Genomic DNA, 24,425 nt, shown 5'->3' with positions numbered 1-24,425 from the left:
TTAATGTGCAATTTCCTGCATAAAATAATGTATAAAATATTGTACTAAAAAGGTAAACATTCAGGGTTTTGAAACGGATTAAAACGATTTACATTATTTGTAATGGGAAAAATGGTTTCGGTGTTCGAACAAATCGGTTTTCGAACAGGGTTCTGGAACGGATTATGGTCGAGAACCGAGGTACCACTCTAAAGGTAATTACGTTTTACCAACTGCGAAAAAGAGTCAAGTACAGTGAGAGAAAGAAAGAGACCCGGTTGGGGAGGGTGAAGGCAGGGGGGGGTAGAGAGAGAAGGAGAGATACAGACAGACAGAAAGACAGACACAAGGACAGACACAGAGACAGACAGAATGACAGACACAGAGACGGACAGAATGACAGAGAGAGAGAGAGAGAGAGAGAGAGAGAGAGAGAGAGAGAGAGAGAGAGAGAGAGAGAGAGAGAGAGAGAGAGAGAGAGAGAGAGAGAGAGAGAGAGAGAGAGAGAGAGAGAGAGAGAGAGAGAGAGAGAGAGAGAGAGAGAGAGAGAGAGAGAGAGAGAGAGAGAGAGAGAGAGAGAGAGAGAGAGAGAGAGAGAGAGAGAGAGAGAGAGAGAGAGAACCGTCAGCCGCGAGTGCGTTGCGGTACAAAGCCAGTCGTTCAGCGGGAAGCAGTCCAGTGTTTGCGACTCGCTTCAACTCACTGCAAGGATCAGTCGAAGGAGCTGCCGCACTAACAGGTGAGTCTCAGCAGCATTTTGACACACATATTGAGTGTGAGCATTTTGAGTACACATTGACATTCTTACTAAAATGCTCAATACGTATTTACAAGCTTGTCTTTCGTCTGGAAATGTCGTTGCTGAAAGTTTTTTTCCCCAACGAAACAGCCGCATCTATCATAAAGGTGAGAAAGGAAGGGGTGTTTTTTCGTGTGAGTGTGAAGGATTGTTTATCTCTTGAGTGCTATGTGAAAAAGACGACAGGGACTTGGGGAAAAGCATAGCCTCTCTGTCTGATAGGAGCGAATATGCATGCTGCCCCCCCAACCCCCCAGTGTAAATCCAAGTGTCCCCGAAAGAGCGAGTGGGTGGAGTGGGAACGATTTTAGCAGTGTCTTTGCCACCGCTATCAGCCTTGTTTGGAAACCAAAGAGGAAAACATAAAGACCGCGTTGTTTTTTAATGCTTCGCCTTAGGCTGGGAGCAATATTTGAAGCAACGTGCACACACATTGCAGCTCACAGCGTGTGGACACAGTTGTAACGCGACAACAGTCGGCTAAATCCGGAGGTGTTTACATTTCAGATTTTGCCTGTTTTTCTTGAGCTTACTGTGAGCTTTTTGTCACAGACACGCAAGAGAAGAACCGCATCCATCCGTCTTTGCTGTGGCATAGACAAGAGGCAATTTGTCTAGTACAAGATTGCCTAATCTTCATTCGAAGGGGCCCAAAGTATGGTCTTTTTTTAATAACAGCCCCGATTTTATTTTTGCTGTGGAATATTTTGTTATTGTGTTGAAGAGGTATTTGTAAAAAAAAAACCACAAGAATTTACTTCACATACAGAACAAATCAGCCACTTCTCCATTTTAGAATTCTTGTCTGTTGCATTATCGGATGAAGGGCCTTCAGTGTGTGCAACTTGTAGGAGTGGGCTTTTTGAAACTTGAATGCGGACTTGTTTTTGTGTTCAAGCAGAGCGTTGGGAGATGTTCGTAAAATGGGTCCACGTGACTTGATATTTCACAGGCACACTTGATCTTGACTGCCCCCATCAGTGAACGTTACCCTTCCGTTTGTGTGACTCGGATGCTGCAGCCTGCAAGTGTCAACCTGTCAACAATTTTGGTCACGTCAAGGAATCAGTCGCAGCTCCCCAGTGAACCTGGAAGGTTTTTTTTTCTTTATCAAGCATCCATCCATCAATCCATCCCCGCCTTCATACTGCTCCCATCGGATTTGGAATGTTTGTCTCTTCGCTTTGAGTGAGCGCTACATCCCCACCCCCACTCGCACTGCATCACCGCTCTGGTCACCAGAGAAACGGCTGATTCAGGTTCACGAAGGGTGGGCGGGTGTCTCTGAGTTGTGGCTGCTGTGCCCCATACGGCGCTTTCACAGTGAGCTTGTGCTTGTGTGCTGCTTTTATGTGGCTGACATGCTGACAGCTCAGGTGGATCACTCAAACGTTACACAATTATGTTCGCACAACAAAGGCTATTTGTTCACTTGGATTGACTGAATTGCCTTTTTAATACTCGGCATATTTTGAAATGTCTCGAATGAGCTTTCTTTGTTTGATTTTCTTGTGTGTTTTACTTGTTGAAATGCTTGTTGGAGATTCTGACATGGCTCTTTACCTGTTTTAGCTTGATCGAGAGTGCTTAGCTTTATTTTCTTTTCAGAGTTACGGATTGCGTGGGTGTGTGCTGTGTTGCTTTGTGTAAGCGGGTTCGGTAAATGATACAACTTCTGGATAGAGTTGAGGTTCTTTATTAGGACAGCTGTGTTGGTTGGAGGGAGAAGGCAATTGACATGTGTGGCTCTCGTAGGCAGTCAGTCTGATGAGAGCCTACGAGAGCCACACATGTCAATTGCCTTCTCCCTCCAACCAACACAGCCGTCTTAATAAAGAACCTCAACTCTATCCAGAAGTTGTATCATTTACCGAACCCGCTTACACAAAGCAACACAGCATCAATTGTGAAGTTATTGTAGACCTCTCGAGCTTCCTCTCCCACAACGTGCAAAAACATGGATGCTTTCATCTTTGAATGGCTTTCATCAGCTCCAATTGCAGACAAATACAGTTCAAAACGTTGCTTACATCTCTTCCAATTTTCAGCCACGTTACCTGTTAGCTGCAGAGCTGTGGGTGGACGTAAAGCTTCCATTTCTGCCGTTTTCTGCCATGGGTTGTGCTCAATGTCCTTCCTCCGTGGAATCTTCCGTTCCAAGTCCTTTTATCGTCCTCTTGTCTTCCAGACCAATTCTGACACATGTGTTGCTTTGTGTAAGCGGGTTTGGTAAATGATACAACTTCTGGATAGAGTTGAGGTTCTTTATTAGGACAGCTGTGTTGGTTGGAGGGAGAAGGCAATTGACATGTGTGGCTCTCGTAGGCTCTCATCAGACTGACTTGCAACAGCGCGCATGCTCCTTTGATCTAAAGCCAGGCATCACTAGTAGAACATGCAAACACGATTTGCTCATATCATTACATGTGCATGTGTGTGTGCATGTGTGTGTGTGTGTGTTGTGTGCCTGTCAGTGTAAGTGTGTTTGTGTCAGGGAAGTGTGAGTGTGTCAGTGTATTTGTGTGTTTTTGTGTCCGTGTACGTAAGTGTGTGTGTGTTGTGTGTGTGTCAGTGAACATAAGTGTGTGTGTGTGCGTGTGTCCGAGTGTGTGTGAGTGTGTCAGTGTACATAAGTGTGTGTGTGTGTGTGTATGTGTGTGTCATGTGAGTGTGTGTGTATGTGTGTGTTTGTGTCAGTGTATGTAAGTGTGTGGGCATGTATGTTGTGTGTGTGTCTGTATGTGTGTCAGTGAACATAAGTGTGTGTGTGTGTGTGTGTGTGTGTGTGTGTGTGCGTGTGTCCGAGTGTGTGTGAGTGTGTCAGTGTACATAAGTGTGTGTGTGTGTCTGTATGTGTGTGTCATGTGAGTGTGTGTGTATGTGTGTGTTTGTCAGTGTATGTAAGTGTGTGGGCATGTATGTTGTGTGTGTGTCTGTATGTGTGTGTCAGTGTATTTAATTGTGTGTTTGTCTGTCAGTGTACGTAAGTGTGTGTGCATGTGTGTGTGTGTGTGTGTGTGTGTGTGTGTGTGTGTGTGCGCATGTATGTGTGTCTGGGTGTGTGATTGTGCGTCAAAGTAAGTACACGTTTGTGTGTGTCAGTGTATGTGTGTGTGTGTTTATGTGTCTGTGTACGTACATGTGTGTGTGTGTGTGTGTGTGTGTGTGTGTGTGTGTGTGTGTGTGTGTGTGTGTGTGTGTGTGTGTGTGTGTGTGTGTGTGTGTGTGTGTGTGTGTGTGTGTGTGTGTGTGTGTGTGTGCGTGTGTGTGAGTGTTATTAATAATGCACCCTCCTATGACTTGGGCATTTAATAATAGATATGACATGACATTTCTCTTCTATAAGCAGAACGTGCAAGGCTGGCATACTGTGAATGATAAAAAGCAGCTTTAGTTAATTGCATTTTATTTTTTCCGCCATCATCGTTTAATCTGTGTTGTGCCATGTTAAGGATTGCTTGTGTTGCCATGGAGATGGCAGGTACAGTCACTGGAAAAAGCTTCTTCAAGGTGTCAGAACAAGAAATGGAAGTTGTTTCCACCCCACAGTCTATCCAAGCGGGCACCTGAAAGCTCATCCTGCTGTGCCAGATTAAATTAAAAAGGGAATTTGCTCTCACCGAGGAAGTTATGATTGAGAGCAACTCGTACCCCCGAGAGGTGCTTTTCTTTAAATTAAATTCCCAGACTTCGCATTGATTAGAGCCATATTCTAAATATAACTTTATGTTGTAACGATATCAACGACAGTTTCATTTATCTGAAGTGGCCCTCTGTTTCCGATTTTCATGAAAACAAAACTAATTGCAGCAAAGAATGTGTTTTCTTATTGGTTTAAATAATGTCTGTCAGTATTAATGTGAGCTGACTGCAGAGATTTCTCCACACTGCAGTGTTGAACGGTGACGCAGTCTGAGACTGCAGACCCCATCACATGAGTGCCAGAACAAAGAGCCTACACTACCATCTCGGCGACAAACCACAGATGATGACAAAGATGTCGCTTTTTCGCGGCATATCAAAGAGGAGCAGGTTGAGAGAGTGTCACATGATACCGCGTCCACCTGCAGCATTCAGTTTGTAATTTGAGAATGAATTTGAAGTCGACAAGAAAACATAGTATAAATGTGCAACTTTACAGAGTGCCCACCGCAATTCCACTCCAACACAATAATAAGAAACGGTCTTCACTTTCCATGTTGAATGTCTGTAAAGTAAACAGACCGAATGTGAGGCAACAGGTAGTCTGTCTCTCTGAAATGGCATGACACCTTCTTGTGACTGGCTCTGAGTCAGTCCTGTAACCATTCAGAAGCTCTAAAATTGCAGAATACATGGTTGACCGATTCTATGTATGGGTTTTTCAAGAACGTTGACATAAGCTGAAAACTTGGGCCCACTGCCTCATTTTGCCTGCACCACACTTCGATCACTTTCCACTTGCATGAATTATCAATCTGTCTATCACTGTTTCAGTTCATGTCAGATTTTATAAGATTTGTGCATGTCCAATTCAATGATTGACATATGCGCCTCTGTCAGAGATATTTGGTCGGACACTGTGAACAAAGGCTCAAACACATGAAGATTGTCTTTTACTGCCGCCAGGGAACACAGCCATTCATGACCGATGCCCAACTTCTGCAGCCCCTTGCCAAGCTATTTATTGAGAGTATATGAATACCACGCCCCCGGAGGTCCCAAGCGCCAACAACTATTAAACAACAGAACGTAGACATTTTAATTGGTTGTCCTTTCTATGAACTGATAGTTTGTAACCTGGCTAATGACCTCTTCATGTGAAGGAGTTTAGCAAGTTGTAAATTAGTCCAAGGCCAGATCTTCTACATGAAGATGACAACTCGGTTCACCTCAGATTGACCCCAGATTTTCTGTGCTTCCATTGTGGGCCTTCTAAGCATGAAACTTTTAAATATGCTAACTTCTATTCTGTTAATTCTCGATCAGCCTCTCAGAATGCGTGGGTGGCAATTTTACATCTTTGAAGGGCTAACATTTAGCCTTAGCATTGCATGCCCAAGCATGTTTGAATTGTTTTTGTATCTGTAAAACCTTTCGTAAATAAAGCCCAAAGAGTTGAGAGAGCTAAATGACAAAACCAAGAGACTTCCACATTGTCCAAAGCTCATTGTCCAAAATTATTCTGATCCTCTCTCTCACTACACACAAACATGTTGAGGTGTGACCCCACAAAGCTATTGCAGAGAGAGTGCATCAAGGCTAGATATGTAACTGAATCTTTGGTCAATGTGGCGAGACGATGCAGAGTAGAATTTTCTGGCAGGCTCTGGGCACGCACAATCCTTGAAGTCATTAAATTACGCCTGAGGGAGCAAAGGTTGTCTTTACGGAGGATTTAAACCAGTGGTTCTTAACCTGGGTTCGATCGAACCTTAGGGGGTTCGGTGAGGCGGTCTCAGGGGTTCGGTGGATCCTCCGTCGCAGAGGTCCACCAATTAGTCTAGACTGCAGTTAGTAGGCAGTCATTGGAAGAAGGGTTCGGTGAATGAGCACATGAAACTGGTGGGCTTCGGTGCCTCCAACAAGATTAAGAACCACTGATCTAAACAAATGTTGATGTGACTGAGGAAAAAAAGGAGTGCACTTTTTTCCATGAAATATTCCGCTTACTTCATATTTAGGATTATTTGCTTACATCATTGTGTCAACACTAGACATGGGAAAAAAATTATTTAGATGCAGTGCACGTACGCGAGCACTCAAGGGACCAGAGCGCCCTGCTAGTAGCACCCATTGTCCAATGACCTGTTTTAAAAGCTCTGATGGCTTCAACAAAAAATACAACATTTTGTTGATTTGGCTTGGATTAAATGTCATTTTGTTTCACATTGTGTTGTGTTGCTGTTGGGGTTTTTTTCTCTCTCGTGTCGACTCGGTTTTCCTTTTGGTTTTTCTTTCAGCCCCGTTCTTTGTCTACCTATCAGCTCCAACCGCATTTCTTGTCCAGTTAATCAATCACTGCCCGTGTTTAGTTCCCACCATATTTTAAAGTGAAGGAAAGACCTCCAAACTGTTTCAACATCTGACTTGACTGAGAACTTAAACCTGTTTCTTTTTGTGACAGTTTTGCCTGTCGGTTACTTTGAAAAGTCCTTTGCCAGTGTGACTTTTGTGAGCTGCCTCACTGCTCCTTTGAACTCTTCCCATCTGGATGAGCCCTTCAAGCCATCTGCTCACGTTCTCTCTTATTGTGCAAAACAAAGATGGTTGAAAGTGGCACTTTGACTACATTATGTCCATCATGCCCACAAGTTAGGAGGACATGCTGGTTTAATTCCAGCATTGTTCATGGGCGTGTGGCTTGCAAGCGAACAGGCATCATGTCTGCGCCACTTCTTGGTTTCACTTGTTCCTCAAAGTGTATTTTGTGCCATCAAAATGGCTGGAAACAAGATGGCTTCATTCTTTCAGCTGAAGGTGCCAGTGGCGGGTCGCGGACTTCAACGCTAGGACTTCAGTAGTGCTACGTCTGAATCAATCCAGAATGAAAAAGTGTGGTGTGATTTACTACAAGTCCACTAGAGTGTGATATTAGCCAGGAAATAACTGACCAACCATATATATATATATATATATATATATATATATATATATATATATATACTTAATGATGTCAATTTTGTCTTGAAAAGTCAGTCTTGAAAATGGCTTAAACAGTAAATACCCAACCAAATCTATTTCTTCTCCTCCTTCAGTCATTGTGGGTTGACAAAACTGCTATTAAATCAACACAATATATTTGCTTATGCAGCTCACTACCGAGACAGTGTGCTAGCTCTGGCCAGTATGCTCTTGTCACAAGCGCCTATGATCATAGCAGTTTTCGCAAACTATGAATAGCAGCAATAGCCAATCATTTTTTTGTGAAAACTCTGATGTTGATCAGCGCCTTCAAGACGGCATTGGTAGCCCTTTTGGGTTGCCAACTGGAAAGCTGATTGGTGAGAGCAACAGTTTGATCGACACATTTGATGGGACAGGGCCCGCAGAACTGATTGTGAAGGTGGTAGCCTTCCTGGTAGGCCAGGTAGATTTCTGACCCTGGTAACAAATGATGGCTGAAATGTGATTGGTTAAAAGCTTAAATACGAAAACACACGTCTGGAGGCAGCGCAACAGGGAAAAAGTAATAAAAGGAAGCTGAAAGACAATTGGGTATCATTTAATAAGATTTCATGGCCAAAATATAATTAACATCAGTCTGTGATTCAGATATTTCTAGATCTGCACAGAAGGCTTTGCAGGCCTGTCAATGGTAGATGCATTCCATTTGATGTCGCTATGTGTGTATATCATGAATCAGCCGAGTCCATTGTTGAGATACACGTGACAATTAAAGGACAACCGACGCCTCCTGTCAAGTTGTGTCCATAATTTGTAAAATCACTTCAAATGACTTCTACTGAGCGTATTTTACAAAGATTCCACCGCATATAGCTATATTTTACGTTTTAAGACTCACGCTGAATATTCAGGAAGTCTTGTTTTCGAGTTGATGACGATGCCTGACCTGACGTCACGTCAGGAACGCCCCTGACCAAGAAAGTGACACACAATGCCTTTTGGGTACTTTGTTTGGTCTGAAAACTTCGTGTTGGTCCATCTTGATGGCGAAATTAGAAGGAAAACACATAAATGACTCGATGGTGAATCGTTGTGTGTTGCACCAAGATGACTATTTGATACGAGTTGACACAAATTCCCAGCAGATAAATCAGCCCATTTCTAATGGAGCTTGGGCGCCATCTTGTGCATTTTCCCGGACGCTACATTGAAGTCCTGATGGCTCAATTGATACTGAAGTACTTCTTTCATTGATTGCAAACATTTTTGCTTTCTTCTTCAGAACTATTTGAATCATATTCACAACTGGATGAGTAACAAGAAAGCATCTTCTCAGAATCTGAAGCCATTGTTTTGATTCTAGAGCAATGGCGAGACGTCACGAACAAGGGGGCGGGACCTTCTGAAACTCACCATTTCAGGGGTATTTTTGAAGTAGTTTTGGGACACTTAAACTCATTTTTATTGGTGTTTTGCATTTGACTAAAAATATCAGCCTGCGTGTTTTGGGTATTTTAGATGCTATAAAACGTTTTTCTGATGTCAGTTAGGAAACAAAAAAATGGTGTCTGTTGTCCTTTAAGTGATGTGTCCACTGAACATGGCGGCCAGACATATTATTTATAAAAATCCTTTTTTTTTTTTTAATTATTCGGTGTTCATGGGAAACTAAATTAATTTATAGACAAAATATTAACTGTTTACTCCTGCAAATGGCATACACATGTGAAGTATCCCTTTAAGCTTGGGCTTCATATTTGATTGACCGCGGAGTTAGTTCTGTTTTGTGGCAAAGTTTGTATCAGCATTTTCCGTACTTTCTCCGGAGCCCAGAAAATGCTGACTGGATCAATGTGCGGTTTATGCATGGTAAGAGAGAGACTCCCCCCACCTACACCCCCCCCCCTCCATCCATCCCAAAAAATACATTACAATCTGCATGCTTGGGGGAGTTGGGGGAAGGCAAATAGAGCAGACGTTGGTTTGCATGTGGATTGATCTGCGCTCAGCCACCCTGACAGTGGGATGTAAATAGTGCGCAGCCTCCTTTGGTCACTTTTGTTAATGGGGTTTAGGTAATCCTCTGTGGTGCTACTCTGCCCCGAGCTTGCTGACTCACTCTGTCTTTAAACTAATGACGTCATCGGTGGGATTCTTTTTATGAGTGTAGGCGCACTCATTCAAAGCCCAAGGAACACGTAATCACACTATGAAGCGAATGTAGCACCCACACGCATGTACAATTCCATATAACACGTCATAATGGGCTAGCATTTTTCTTTGCACGCTGTTTTTCTTAAATGTCTTTTTAATGAATCACACTATTCAGTTTGAGATGTGATTTTTTTTTTCCCTAAAAACCGTGATGGAAGATGTGAGTTAAGATGGATGATCTTAAACCTCACCCTGGTGGCAGGGAGCCTTTATTAATTCTATCCCCTCGATGATTCATCCTGCGAGCTGCATCCTACTGCCACTACAGACTATTTTTATAGCTTGTTCCCTTGATACTGACGCCTCCCTGTGAAAAGATTTATTTCAATAATACTTTTGTACTAATGGTGGCGCGGCACGGTCATCGAACAGTTAGCATATATAACTCTGGCCCCAAGATCATTCACAAGTTCAAAAACCCATCACCGCCTCTTTCACGCATGACCTTGGCAAGGATAAAGCAGGACCAAAGGTTTGTTCTCAAATAGGTTTTGATGAAATGGAAACTTTCAGGAAGTGATGGATGAGTGACTGGCTGGGTTTATGGTTTGGGGCTGATCCACCTGCTGCTTTGGCACGGCTAGCTGTTTATGGACAGATATCATTTTTTTTATGCAAGGCCTGCACTCTATTTGTTTATAAAATACTCATGCAGCAGTCGACTGCTTTAGTTTATTTCAATAAACCACTATAAATAGAAATATCTGTGAGGCTGAGACCCTGTCCAATATAATTGATAAATAGATCAACAAAAGCCACTCTTACCTTGAAAGTATCCATTTGAGAGGCTTTTGTCAAAGTTCTTAATCATGTTTGTTTGGTTTCCATACTTGAGATTGTAATTTCTCTGGATGATTTTGATTAGTGATGTAAACACAGATGGTAACAATTAGGTTCTCAGGAGCAAAAAAGATGATCATCGCTGAACTACTTTTCACCCCCGGGCGCAAGATTCCTCCTGCCTATCCTCAGATTAGAACAGGAATGTGCAACTAGGGGGGGGGGGGGGGGTTCGCATGAGACTCAATCAAACTCAGAGAGGATTTTGAAGTAGCTGGGATACTCATGAAATGATTATGATGACTTCTGTATTTTAACACTGAAATTCGTTACAGCTGTGGACCACTAGGCGGGAGACATCACATTGTTCAGCACCTGAATCCCCTCCCTTCATTATTTGCCATTATTCGTCTGTTATCAGTTTGCACATTTGAGCTTGTGGTGGTGAAACGCTTAGTCCTGCAAGCTTTCGCCAGAGCTTTATGCTAGTTTGCACAAGCTACGGGCTTTATTATATTGACCACAAGTCCAAGTCATGGTTCCATGTTTGCAATTTGAAACAAATTCGAACATCACATCAGTCACGGAAGCTGTCGGTGACAGCTGGGAAAGTAAGATAACTGCCCTCTTGCTCAGATTCTCTCTCTCTCTCTCTTTTCTCTGTCTGTCTCTCCTTCCCTCCCCCTCTCTCTCTCTGAGTCTGTCTGTCTCTCTCTCCTCCCTTTCTCTCTCTGTCTGTCTCTCCTTCCCTCAGTCCTCTTTCTCTCTCTCCTCCCTCTTACTCTCTCTGTCTGTCCATCTGCCTGTCTGTCTCTCTCCTCTCTCTCCATTCCTCACCCCACGCCCCTATCTCTGTCCGTCTCTCTCTCTCTCTCTCTCTCTCTCTCTCTCTCTCTCTCTCTCTCTCTCTCCGTGTCTGTCTCTCCTTCCATCCCTCCTCTCTCATCCTCCCTCTGTCTGTCTGTCTCTCTGTCTCCCCTCTCTCTGTCTGTCTGTCTCTCCCTCCCTATCTCTCTCTGTCTATTTCCCTCCCTCTCTCTCTCTCTCTCTCTCTCTCTTTCTCTTTCTCTTTCTCTCCCTCCTTCCCTCTCTCTCTCTCTTTTCCTCTTGCTCTCTGTCTGTCGCTTCCTCTTTCTCTCTTTATCTCCCTCCCCTTTCCCTTTCTCTATTTCTTGTGCTCTGTTTCCCTGTCTCTCTCTCTCTCTGTCTGTCTGGTCTGTCTCTACCTCCCCCCCTCCCCCTCTCTCAATCTCTCTCTCTCTCATGCAAATGCAGAATTTACAAAGTCACCGTAACCTCACAAAGGCTGCCTCTGGCCATAACTTTGCATCTCATATGGTGAAGGGTGAAATGGATGATATTTTACAACCATTCACCGTGACAGTACAGGTATAATAAAACACTTAGCTGGTTTCTATTTTGACAGAAAAAAAGACATTCAAAATGTTAGAATTTTCCATTTGAGTCTGTCAGGGGCATACCGTAATTCATCGTTGACTAAATTAACATGTTTAAAAGTTTATGATGGAAAACAGATTGATGATCAAACTGGGATGGGTCATATCACGGCTTTTTAACTTAACCATGGTTTTTTCTTCGTGCTCTTTCGTGACCTCTCGCATGTCGCTTGCGCTCACTCTGGTTGTGTTCCACCATTTTGATAAAAGCATCCTGTTCCTGGTGGCGGCGGCAACAAGAAAATGACTCCGTACTGTAGCAATTCAGTTGCACAGTAGGCAGTAGGCAAGACTTCAGAAGATAAGAGAAGATAGAACCTGTTTCAGCTGATGCCTTCACTAGGAATTCCAAAGAAGTAGGAGATTACCGTAATCAACGCATTCAAGTATCGCCGTGGTTTTATTTTTCTACAATAGTTGATTTGGAGATGTATCAAGCCTTTTCAGTAGTTCTCAGAAGATAGAGATAAATTTAAATGGATTTTGATACAAGACGAATTGAATATGGGTGTTGTGGGGGAGAGGTTGTAATTACAACCTGTCGAAGCGTTTTTTCTTTTTTTGGCCCCAGATCGACGCCGATTTGCAAAGCTGCTCTCATATTCAAAAGCTTCAAGGACGACTGCCTTCAAATCTGGAGTTTGGTCGTGAATGAAAACGTTCTCCTTGTGAACCCTTTTGTCGCTTGCTGTTGAATTTTTTCCTTTCATCTTCTTCATGTGAGATGCAGGTATAACTTGTGTCTCACTTTCTGTCATTCATTTCTGCAAAATCCTTCTTGTCTTCCTTTACATTTCAATTTTCTGAACTGAAAAGCAGCAAATAAGCGGATATGATGGTTTTCTGAAAATTTCAGTCGGACATCTTGTTGTTGCCCTTACTAATACTTCATTTACTTGCTTGCACAGAGCCTTGAATGTCTGCATGAAATTTGCGGTAATGCATTTTAATGTGATGTTGCTCACAGGTCAGTGAAAAAGGGCTTCTTGACAGGTAGCAGCCATCCCCTCAGATGATAGCCTCACAAGGTCGTTATTCCGTTGCTCACTGTACTCTCAATTTTGGTGTAAATGTTTTCGAATTTTGGTGAGATAACCGACAAGACAACCCAGTCAAGTCATTGCAAAAAGGATGGATTGTGTCAGAATGTTTGTCTGGTTTTTTCTTTTTTTTTCTATCTGCACCTTTTGTCCCACTATTTTCTGTTTTCGTCTTGTCACAGTCAACTTTTTGCCTTTGTTCACGTTGGAACAACTCGTGTGAGTCATAACTTGATTACTCTGGAGCACAAAAGATGTAGTTTTTTTTCAGAGGGAGTGGAGTGAATCATACCCAGAGTGGCTCATTGCTCATTTTCGTTTTGGGTCTCGACCAAATGCATTATCATTAGTATTTTAACATTTTCTGTAAAGCTAAAAATGACATTTTTGTGGGGGGAGAAGTGGGGATCACTTGAGTTGAAGTAGCTTTGGTTTACACTACAGTGAAGCATTTGAAAATGTCACCCATCTGGTGCACATCCACATCTCGGGATGGCAAAACATCTGCAGTTTGGGGTCCTGCTGCCGTGTGTCATAGCTTTCGGCCAGATGAAGTTCAGACATGGCGTCATAGATAAAAGGCGTTTATGACATTATATATCATGTTGGTCTCAGTCAGTGATTTCCAACCTTCATTGAAGTTATTTATCTCAGGCACGTTTTTTACACCGGGATAACCTCTGCACAAATCAAACAAAAACCTTTTTGAAAGTGACACACTGAAATGACGTTTAAAAGATTCTGTCCCATTTGGTTTTTGTTACGCTCTCCAAATAAACTGAAAGAGTACAGTTCATATTTTTTCTGATAAAACACATTCTTGCAGCATTGAATTCCAATAAATGTGGCAACTTTATTGTTTGGGTCATTGTTTAATTGTACCGAAGCTCATTTGAGCTGAAAGTTACAGTAAGTGAGTAAAGTAAGTGAGTAGAAAGTACAGTAAGCGCCATGACCAAATTGGTTCGGTTTTGTTTTTTCTTGCTCGGATGCTGATAAAGCACTGGCCAAACCTCTGGCAATGTTTTTTTCTCTTCCACAAGGGAGCAGCATTTCCCTTTTTTCCCATGTTAGGACTTTGTTCCAGCTTCAGCTGTTGTTAAAGCGCTATATAAACCTATATCGATGTATAGCATTGTATTTTGGACAGCTGTCCTCATTTGGAGCTCATATAACCCCAGACCCAAATAATTTGGGAAATATCTTTTTTTTTCTGATGAAAGAAGAGAGTCTTACGCTGCATTGAATGTTTATGTGGTCCTCAGACTCAATATTCTGTGGGTCCTGGAATTCGAGTGACAATGACAAAAACCCTGGCACTGGAGTGAACACATTTTTGCACGTCTGGCAGTGAATGAGTTAAAGTGTCTTGCATAAGCACACATCCAGTACAGACCTACTTACGTAACTCCTTGAAATTAACTAGAATTCTTTTAGCATATATTTCAGTATTTGTATGCTCCATATTCATGCTGTTTAATTGCAAAACCCATCATGATGCTAAGAAAACATTTCATCGCTGAGCTTTAAAGAAGGCCCTTTCTTGTCAACACAGAGAGCGACTTACAAGAAGCCAATTCTTGTAAGTCAACTTTGTTCTTGGAGTCAGCAATGCAACACAGCAGTGGTATTTCCACGATTCATATCAGGAATTCGGCAAAGTGAAGGATTTGAAGAGTCCCTTCCGACTTTCAAGCCTCCAAGTGCTTTTTGGTGTCAAAATGTTGTGCGCAGTAGCATGTGCTCCATTCCTCTTCTCTGCCATGATGTGTTTTCTGTGACCAGTGGGAGGACTTGTAAAAATGCATAGCAACAGACTCTTTCTCTTCTGTCCTCTTTCTCACAAATGCTCACGCCCACGAAAACACACACACACACACACACACACACACACACACACACACACACACACACACACACACAATGATAACAGTGTCCCCTCAAGCAAAACATGTAAATGGCTTCACACAAGAGGATTTGTCTGTGTGCGTGAACAGCAGTCAAGGGAGCGTGTGCACTGCTAACCCGCCCCACATGGGTCATGAGCTCTGTCTCCCCTCCAGGTTGCTTTGTGTGACTTTGTGTTGTCACTGCGACAACACCTCGCCTGCCATTACACCTGATCACGCCTGTCAAGTGATCTGATGAAATCCCTAACAAGCGAGGAGGCTCACGGGCCCAAAAGACATCCATTTGCTTGTGAAAGCAATGTTTGAGAGCGCCTTGTGTGTTGAAAGCCTGCAATTCTATTTCAGGCCATCCCACACGCGGTGGGGGTGAATGTGTCACCCTTTAATTACATCATTTCGGCCCCTTGTGAAATTTTGTACAGCTGGAGGTAAGAGAACCCTATTTTGCATTTCAGGAATACACCTCCAGCAATTAGCGTGTCAGCATGTGTTTGTGTGTGTGTCATGTGTGTGTGTGACCTATCTGGAAAGGCTCCCAAGATAAAATAAATCAATAAATAAATCTTTCTAGCAACTGATGATAACATGTGAGTAATGCAGGCAGTCAATTTGAGCGTGTTATGTTTCCAACTATTATCGGCAGTGTTGTCACCCACTCAGGGCTTTTTTTCTGTTCAGAGCATAATTCCTACTGGGTCAACCCCCTTTCAATTAATTTCTTGTTAGTCCTGATCCAAATAAGACGCGGTAAGAATTTAATTCTCAACAAGGAATTATGAGCTGATTGGTGCTACACGAGAGCTGCTTGTTGTTGAAATAATGACGGATATTTTTCTGGGTTTTGGTGACAGTCAGGCTATGCTGATCAAGTGAGTCAAGTTCAGAGAATATGCGAAGAGGGAAAGGTGGAGCACTCCCAAAATGTCTCTCTCACGGTGACCTTGATCATTTTCACACACGTGCTGCACACACACATGCTTGCACAACTCCTCTTGGGTGCGCATGAGGATTAAAAAACAAAATGGAGGAATGAAGACAGCTTAAGTGCTTACATTATGAAACAGAAAACCAGAATTTTTAACAGTTAAGGGGCGATTGGGAGGGCGCGGGGGTTATATGGTGGTGTTGTGATTGAGACTTATCAGTGAAATGTCGTGTCCCCATGGCTACCCTACTGACAAAATTTGGGCTATGCGCCTGGCTCGTGCAATAAGCAATAGTGTTTCCCGCAGTGCTTCGACCTTTTATCGTTCAAAGTATGTCCGCGGGTGTTAATTTATTTTCTCAAGCAGCCTGACAGCATGGCCGGCTTTGGTGCGGCCATTATCATGTTTGGCGGATCACTGTGCAACCTGCAAAGGTCGAAGTAGTGAGTGAAAGGATTGCACGTGTGTCTCCAAGCAGTTATCATTAATCAAACATAAGTGAGTGCAGGAAGCCAGCCGGACAGGCCATGGCCTGACATTTCCGAATGCTGCTAGATCACAAGGGAGGCTGGGTTAAACACGGATGCAGTTTGTGCTTCATTCATAGACTGGCATTCATCAAAATAAATAAATAAAACAAAAATGTGACAGGTAGTTTCATTGAAAGAGGAACATCCAGATAATAAAGCACTGCAAAATATATATATCAGTGACGTGCAGTGAGGGGAGGCAGGTGAGGCAGTGCCTCACCTGTCATCATGGAAAGCTGTCATGGAAATATCAAATGAAAAAATAAATTAAACAGTTATATGTATTTAGTGATTTGTACTTTAAAGTTCTTGTCCATTTAACTGCACCGTTTTAGGATTTTTTTCAAAATCGCTGAATTTTCACATTTACCGTTCAAATACTAAGTAGAGACGAGCGATGAGGCAGCAGCCGGCTGAGCCTCAACATGGATTGCGCAATCACTATGCTGACTGTGCTGGCTTGCTCTGCAGTGAGACCGCATTGCTGTCCTTCTGCATATCGCTATTAAAGCGTTCAAACACGTTTAGTATATGAACTAAATTTCTACAGTTTATCTGGTGTATATAATGTAGAGTCATTGTACATTATAAACACTGTACTACAGTGTTTATTTTGTTTTATTTTTATCAAAACGCTGTGCGTAGGTGAGGCAAACAGTTCTCCCGCCTCATGACAGGGGGCGCTTGTGATTCCAGAGATACTTCCGACTCCGCGTCTGCAGAATAATAGAATTAGAGACAGAAAGCTACAGTAAACAGTTAGCAAGTAAAGTGCAACCCTGCAGTCATTTTTTCGTGTTGCTTGGCCTCACTTTCAGAATGGAGGATTACATATCTAAATTGAAAGAATTTTCTAAACTGGACTTTCAATCGAAGCAGGAGGTAATAATTAAAGGAAGACCACCACCGGAGCTAAAAGGTTTGCTTCAGACAACGGGACATAATACTTCGTCTTTTCAGGCTGACTGGTACACACGAAAAGGCTGGCTGTGTGGATGTCCAGCACGAAACCGCCTTTTCTGCTTTTCCTGCCTTCTGTTCTCAACTTGTGACAATGTCTGGACTCAAATGGGATATTGCGACCTGAAAAATTTACAACGGAGCCTCATCAAAAATGAGCGAAGACTCAACATCAGCATCCACAATGCTAAGGTAAAGGAGAACCGGGAGATTTTAAAATATCTCATCAATGCCACCTGCTTCCTTGCCAAACAACAGCTGGCATTTCGTGGAAATGATGAAAGTAAAGGCTCTGCTAATCGTGGCAACTATGTTGAACTATTACATGCTTTCGCTGAGAAAGATGACAGGCTAGCGAGTCATTTTGGGACATCCACTGTATTTTCTAGCCTGTGAAACAGAATACAGAACGATTTAATTGAAGTAATTGGTGATGTCATTAGAAATGACATTAAAAAGGAGATCGGTGCAGCCCCATTTGTTGCTGTAGAAGTAGACAAGATTGTCATTCTCAGCACTGAAAACATACAGTCGGAACAGGACTGATCAAGGACGACTTTGTTCACTGGCAGTGATCTCCGTTGAGACAGAGAGACTCTTAAAACTGAAAAAAGATAAGGAAGGCTTCTTCAAAGAAGTTATCGATGCCTTTCTTCAGAAGGTGCGGCGCATGGACTTCATTTACAAGTAAAGGTAACACGCTAAAAACGTTTTTTTAATTATTTTTTTCTATGCTACAGTTTGGATATATAAAGAATGCTGACATGAAATTTTAAACAAAATACGTTAACTGTTGCCAATCAAATGGTGAATAAACTACTCTGTAGAGTTCATATGTTTGTAAATCTGACTATGATTCATGTATTTTGTTTTTCTACTTTCATTCCTTTCATCACTTTGCTGCTGTGAAATGTAAATTTCTCCACTGTGAGACTAATAAAGGCATATCCAATCCAATCCAATGATGACGTCAGTGCCTCACCAGCCATGAACCTCACCGCACGTCACTGATATATACAGTGAGCCTATACTGCCGGAGACATTTTTTTTGTGTGTTCTACATACTTGGACAATAAAGATGATTCAGATTTTGAATATTCCTGAACAAAAACAAAAATGCAACTTTAATTTTTGTGAGTGTAAGAATCTATATAACCATACCTTTAATGCCATAATGAACTAAATGAGAACACACAATTAAAGAGAAATTAAAGATTACATGTACCTTTCATGTACTGCCCATTGTTCAGTACATTTCAATTGTATTTAACTACAGTATACTTTTGCATTTACTCATTTTTTAAAATCCCATTCAGGTCCAATTTTTATTTACGTCACATGCAAAATACATGAATGAAATCATGATTTCACTTTTTTTTTTTGGTGCATGTACACTAATCCCTTGTTTTTCACGGTTAATGGGGACCCGACCGATGCACGGCCGATGCACGGCACGGCCAATACACATGGCTGTAAATCATGGGATATCGTGCTGCCATTGGGTGACGTCAGCGCTGGGAAACAATCATGGTACAGCCATGTACAAAACCTCTGAGTCATTCGGCATTTTTTTTTATTCTGAAAGTTTTTTTTCCTTGAAAAAAAAATGTGTGATGCACTGAAACCGCAATAGGTGAACCGCGAAGTAGCAAGGAATCACTGTATTGAAGGATTGTGTCGCTGTCCAAACTGGGCGTAATGTTACGGTGTTTTAAAATAATTTAACGAGGGGTTTCTACCCCTATTTGAGGAACGCTTGGATGGCTATTGTAATTTGGTCATGATGCTGGTATTTGGACAGATAAAACTAAGAGGTGATAAACAAATAACAACAGAGATACAGTGGGGCCTTGGCTTACGAACTTAATTGGTTCCCAAACAGAGTGTGTAAGGCGAAAAGTGTGTATCCCCAAAATTAATTCCCCATAGGAAACCATTAAAATGAATACACACAATATGTATTATTATTATTATTATTATTATTATTATTATTATTATTATTATTATTTATTATTCTATCGATTTATAATAAATGTGCTATTGTATTGTAATGAAAGAAATACACTGCACTATATAATAAAGTCACTTTATTTATATTTGTGATGGTCGTTGCTTTCTGACTTGTTCGGTCTTACGAAACTGAGGCATCACTTTATCATTCATCATGTTGATGATTCTCATAGCCACAGTCTTTTCTTGATGGAACTGTTCAATAAAAGCCTGCACATCATTCCACTTAGCAGCCATCTCTTCCTCCTCACCCTCAGATGACAACTCCTGAATGGCTTGCTTCTGCTTGTCCTCTTGAAGGCAAATCAAATCCTCTGTGTTGAGGACCTCATTATGCGCCTTTATACCATTTCCAAGCGTGGGAAATGTGTCAGGCTGAGATTCACATGAAAGCCGCGGTGCACACCTGTGACGCCACAAATGCACACCTCGTTCGTGATTCTCAATGATCTCGTTCTTCTCCTCTACTGTAATTTTGCTTTGTGTTTTCTTCTGCTAAACACGGTCCTGTGGTGGGGTCTTTTTCGGTCCCATAACAGCAAAAGTATCGTTGCAGACGATCGACGTTTGCACTCCTAGAAAGGTGTGCAAAGGTAGGCTGGGGCACTGTTTGGTCATGTGCTTTGATGTTTTTCCGCCGAAGATTACTCCGCCAGCCGTGGTAGGGGGTGTGTATCGCGAAAAGTAGTGCTTAATCCAAGGTTTAATTTTCATAAATTTAACGTTGATAAACTGAAAATTTCATAAGGCAAGGTGTTCGTAAACCGAGGCTCCACTGTATTACTGTCACGGTTTGCAAGGTGGTGATGGCAGTTGTGGATCCCAAAAAGCAGGCAGGAGGGAGCAGCAGGTTGTATTTGAGAAATTTTATTCAGGAACAAAATCTCTTCTTCTTTTCCTTTCGGCTTTTCCCCTCAGGGGTCGCCACAGCGAATCAATGTCCTCCATCTATCCCGGTTTTGTGCATCCTCTTCTCTCACACCAGCTACCTTCATGTCCTCTTTGACCACATCCATGAACCTCCTCTTCGGTCTTCCTCTCGGTCTCCTGCCTGGCAGTTCAAGACTCAGCATCCTTCTCGCGATATAGTCACTCTCTCTCCTCTGGACATATCCAGACCATCTCAGTCTGGCCTTTCTGACTTTCTCTCCAAAGCCTCTCATATGAGTTGTCCCTCTAATGTACTCATTCCTGATCCTATCCAACCTGGTCACTCCCAAAGAAAACCTCAACATCTTCAACTCTGCTACCTCCAGCTCTGCTTCCTGTCTTTTCTTGAGCGGCACTGTCTCCAGTCCAAACATGATGGCTGGTCTCACCACGGTTATATACACTTTTCCTTTCATCCTAGCTGAAACCCTTCTATCACACATCACACCTGACATTTTTCTCCAGTCGCTCTAGCCTGCCTGGACACGCTTCTTCACCTCTTTTCCACACTCTCCATTGCTCTGGACAGTTGACCCCAAGTACTTAAAATCTTACACCTTCTTTATCTCTTCTCCCTGTAGCATCACTCTTGCACTTGGATCCCTCTCATTCACATACATATATTCCGTCTTGCTGCGACTGATCTTCATTCCTCTCCTTTCCAGGGCATATCTCCACAGCTCTAGTTTCTCCGCCACCTGTTCCCTATTCTCGCTACAGATCACAATGTCATCTGCAAACAACAACAGGAACAAAATCTAAAACGTTAAAATCACTTGAACAGAAAAATACAAAGTATCAAAAGAAAAACCAAGAGTAAAAAGTCTGCCAATATGAAACAAACACATGCACAGCATACAATGCATGCACGATGCATACAATTGCATACAATGCATACAATGACCCGACAACGAATGGTCGTGCCGGGAGTCCTTTTGACTGCCACTGACTGTAACGACCAGCACCTGCGAGCCTGCAGGCAGGGCTGACAGCGCTACCCATTGGTCGGCAATCCGAACGTGGCAGGCTGCCACTGATCGGGACAACCAGCACCTGTGCAGGTGCAGGTGGGGCCGACAGCGCCACCCGTTGGTCGCCAACCAGATCATGACAATTACTTATTGGTACTCGGAGTGCAAAGTGTGAGAAGGCTGCTTTATATTTCAAAATATGTTGTATTGTACAAAACAAGGGATGATAAATAATAAAAGGGAGTGTTGCATTGCCAAGCTATAGCCAATTTCAGCACACGTTTGTCATTTTTCCTCCAAGCAAACTTTCCCTCCTTTGTCTCGCCATCCACTTGTGAGGAAATGTCCGAGTAGTACATTGGTGAAATGCTTGATGTGAAAACAGCTTTGCAACAAGGGCTTTGGGGTAGCTGAATGACTCTTACCACATAAACATTTAAAGAAATGTGGAGAAAACAGAAAATAGATAGAGTAAACTTCTTTCTTGACTACGAATTCACAATTTTTTTTTTTGGGGTTGAGTTGTTTTATTGTTTTTTGTTTTAGCAGACACGCTGCATCCGGAGACATCATGACTAGATTGTATCGAGATGATTTGTTTTGTGTTGTTGACAGCATGCATAAAATCTGAGTGTTGCGCAATCCTCGCCAGGAGAGAGATGATTAATATCCTTGTGTTGGAATGATAATTACACACGGCGGTTGTTTACAATGGAATAATTGCCGACACGCAGCTTTGAGATTAGCTGACAACCAATAAACCGTCCAGATGATTTGCATTCTCTTTTAGGGATCACCAAATTTCATTTAAAAGTTTGGAAATGTGCTCAAGCCAGATGTTTCATAATTTAATTTTTTACTGTGAATTGAATTTGGGGTTTGCGCTATTTGAACTGCTTGAAAGATTTGAAAGTCGCCTCAAGTCACCCTCCCTCACATCTCTGACCAAAGCCACGTCCTCACTTAACATGTACAGGCGTAATTGTCAAGATTGGCCATTCATAATGGCAACAGAACAGCTGTGCTAGCAACACAAAGCTATCATTAGTTAGACGTTAGTTGCTACACTCGGAGCATGACTTATTCAAAACTGTAGATTGAATATTATTTTGTGAAATGTACAACCACTAAAATACTTCTTCACTTCTGAATCCTTTTAAAATGAAAACTGAAATGTACTATTATTATTTTGCTGTTTTTGAGAGTGCATCAGATGTCATCACAACTCATTTGGTTACACCAAAATACATATTACAAAATGTGATGAACGTACATTGCTGTTTGCTTCAGACACTTTGTTGTTGGGTTGTGCATTGAAAAATGTACGACAGAAAAAGTACGTAATTTGAAGTCTCAACTTGTTGCAAATTTCCACATTGTGAGACGATTAAAGGCTTTCTGATTCAGATTCTGAAAACTAATACAAAACTAAGCTAAAATGATTCACCCAAAAAAACACACACCAAAAACTCACAATTAAAGAACAATAGTCATTAAGAACAGGCATCAAACAAACATTCTCGTTTTTAAGAAACAACCGAATAAGTCTCCCAAAGGTAGTAACAAATTCGGTGGGGTCGCAGGATGTGGTCCTCTGCTCCCACCAACCTGAGAGTAGGGACCTATCATAGCAGTGTCCGGCGCCGCCATGTCTGGACATTAGGGATGTATGTATCGGGCCGATACTACCAGTAAGACTTTAGTTTGCTGAAGAAGCATCTTGGATAAGAAGCGAAACGTCCGACACCTTCAAAAAAGTACAGATGACAGCTGAAGAAACCTTTTCATCGTAGTAACAATTTGTCCCAGCAAACTGCTGATTCGAATTTACTGGCTAATGGAAACGATGTCACAATGGAATTCTTCAAAGCAAAGAACTTTAAGTAGACACTAGTAAGAATTTGCATTTGTGATTGTTGCTGTGCTGATGACCATTTTGTGTTTGGGAGCCTTTTACTGAGCGAGTGGCTTGTTCTATAGCCACAAAGGGACATAAGTCTTGTTGTGCTGGTCCCAAGCCCGGATAAATACACAGGGTTGTGTCAGGAAGGGCATCCGACGTAAAAGCTTGGCCAAAACAAACATGTGGATCAAACCTCTAAAGATGGAGGACACTGATTTGCTGTGGCGACCCCGTGAAGGGAACAGCCGAAAGGAAAAGAAGAAGAAGAAGTCTAAATGAAATAAAAGATCAACTCAGATTATTCCGACCCAACCTAACCTCGGTATCAGCAGTCTTGAGCCTGGAAGGAGATAAGCCTGGCGGCAAACGACAACAACAACAAAGTCAAATTGTTGCGGGATAGTAATAGATGACAAGATAGCAAATCAATATGTTTCTCGATCATTTGAAGAAGCCCTGCTCTCAGCTTGAAGAGTTATGACAAGAGCCTGGGTCAGGTTGCCTGCTCGAGCTGATCAGCTCCTCAGTTTTTACATAAATAAGAGCTTTTTTCCACTGCATCTCTTTCTCTCAAGCACACCCACACAGAGGCTGTCAGAAGCACACATGCGGACGGGGAGGAGGAGGGGAAGGACGGAGGTGGGTGAAGCATGACACGTGAAAAGGGAAAAGAGGTTGCTCTTAACGCTGCATCTGCAGCCCTCTCTCCACTCTTTCTCTTCACTTTCACTCTTTACATCCACATCCATAATGCCGTCTGACGTTTTTTTCTCTCTCGCAGAAATTCCAGCTGTAGTCGATCTTCACGTGCAAAGCCTATCACGTCTTCCTTTTATTTAAAAAAAAATATATACCTGATTCTTCGTGAAACTAATCTCCCCTGAGGCAAAGAGTTGATGATTAATTGGCGTTAATTTATGTGTAAATGAAGGCCATGCTGATTGGATCTAACGGGAGGCGAGGCAAATCATGATGAATCAAAAGATTAACTAGGGATTTATGATCTTTAAGACATGATACACCTCTGGCACGTGCATCCTTCATTATATCCCGCCAATAATGCATGACAAAGAGCACAGAAGAAGCATTTTTACAAGTCACTCTACGAACACTCTGCCTTGTTAAATCAGTAACGCGTACATGTCACATACCGAGATGATGCGCACCAACCGGTTGCTACGGAAACTCATCTTTTTCTGTCTCTTCCCCTAACGGATCCACCATCTCTCCTTTGTCGCTGGAGTCCAGTTTAGACGAGCAGTGATCTCCATTCAGCGACCGAAGATCAGCTATAAAATGAAATTATCCTTTTAATTAACGACTATTTCGTGCTCAGCTGATTTCCCCCAAACTCCTCGTTCTCTATTTTAATCAGCTTATTTTGCTCTTGTTGGCACATGAGAAAATAAC

General features: G+C 42.3%; 1 protein-coding gene across 1 annotated transcript in view; it reads left to right on the top strand.

The window, feature by feature from the left end:
* Positions 1-622: 622 nt before the first annotated feature.
* Positions 623-24,425, top strand: part of LOC148903298 (prickle-like protein 2) — a 43,907-nt gene continuing 20,104 nt past the window's right edge. Inside the window, exon 1 of the mRNA XM_088999531.1 lies at positions 623-718. The gene's annotated coding sequence lies outside the window, so the exon portion shown is untranslated. The remainder of the gene's footprint in view (positions 719-24,425) is intronic.

This window comes from Hippocampus bargibanti, linkage group LG01, assembly GCF_051943395.1.
Source record: "Hippocampus bargibanti isolate YZ-2025 linkage group LG01, ASM5194339v1, whole genome shotgun sequence".
NCBI classification, from domain to species: domain Eukaryota; kingdom Metazoa; phylum Chordata; class Actinopteri; order Syngnathiformes; family Syngnathidae; genus Hippocampus; species Hippocampus bargibanti.
The sequence above is the reverse complement of the archived record's forward strand: the minus strand, read 5'-3'. Positions and strand labels throughout refer to the sequence as shown.